The sequence below is a fragment of the Harmonia axyridis genome, chromosome X, assembly GCF_914767665.1.
Source record: "Harmonia axyridis chromosome X, icHarAxyr1.1, whole genome shotgun sequence".
In the NCBI taxonomy this organism is placed as follows: domain Eukaryota; kingdom Metazoa; phylum Arthropoda; class Insecta; order Coleoptera; family Coccinellidae; genus Harmonia; species Harmonia axyridis.
The window spans coordinates 33,344,480-33,345,809 of record NC_059508.1 but is presented as its reverse complement, the minus strand read 5'-3'; positions in this window follow the sequence as shown (position 1 = coordinate 33,345,809).

Here is a 1,330-nt window from a genome sequence, read left to right as displayed (position 1 = left end):
TACGTGAAGCATCGGTATGATCGAGTTTACGTTCTGCATCGGTCTGCCCGATATTACGTGGTGCATCGGTCTGCCCTAGTTTACGTGGTGCATCGGTTTGGACTTAGAGATATATTTTCGACGTGAAAATGTTCCGATACAACTTTTGAACCAGGATAGTTAGAGAGATGATTTTTTCTGGGATGTACGTGGATCGGGGAATGGATTGTGGGAAATAACTTGCCATGACCGAGGTGTCCTCGAATTTTTTTTTTTTTCGAAAAAAATTTTCTGATTGTGGAATTTTCTCAAATTTGATTTGGTTGCCTCCTAATGTGTTCTAAAAGAGTAAATCAGTAATCGGAATCGAAAAATATTTTTCGGATTTTTTTTTTTTTCGAAAAAAATTTTCTGATCGTGGAATTTCCTCAAATTCGATTTGGTTGCCTTCTAATGTGTTTTTAAAGCGTAAATCAGTAATCAGAATCAATATTCATTGTCGACTTTAATTTTTATAAGGAAAAATGTTCACGTCCTTAAACGCCTCCCCATCATCAGCCCGAGTCCAAGTCGATGTCAGTCCCGAGCGGACGGTGTCAGATACTACCTATCGCCGAGGTCTGGACTTGGCGAGATATTACGACGTGAAATGTTCCGATACAACTTTTGAACCAGGATAGTTAGAGAGATGATTTCTTCTATGTTGTACGTTGATTGTGGAATGAAATTACGGAAAATAACTCGCCATGACCGAGGTGATTACGATTTTTTTTTTTTTTTTCGAAAAAAATTTTCTGATCGTGGAATTTTCTCAAATTTGATTTGGTTGCCTCCTTATATGTTCTAGTAGCGATAATCAACAATCAGAATCAAAATCCATGGTCGGGTTTGATTTTTATAAGGAAAAATGTTCACGTCCTTTTTTACAACCCCGACTCATTGACGATGTTAGAACCGAGCCGGCGGTGTCAGATACGACCGATCGCCCCGGTCCCGATCGTCATTTACGTTGTGCATCGGTCTGCCCGAGATTACGTGGTGCATCGGTCTGGACTAGAGATATATTTTCGACGTGAAAATGTTCCGATACAACTTTTGAACTAGGATAGTTAGAGAGATGATTTTTTCTGGGATGTACGTTGATTGGGGAATGGATTGTGGGAAATAACTTGCCATGACCGAGGTGTTCTCGAATTTTTTTTTTTTTTTCGAAAAAAATTTTCTGATTGTGGAATTTTCTCAAATTTGATTTGGTTGCCTCCTAATGTGTTCTAATAGCGATAATCAACAATCAGAATCAAAATCCATGGTCGGGTTTGATTTTTATAAGGAATAATGTTCACGTCCTTTT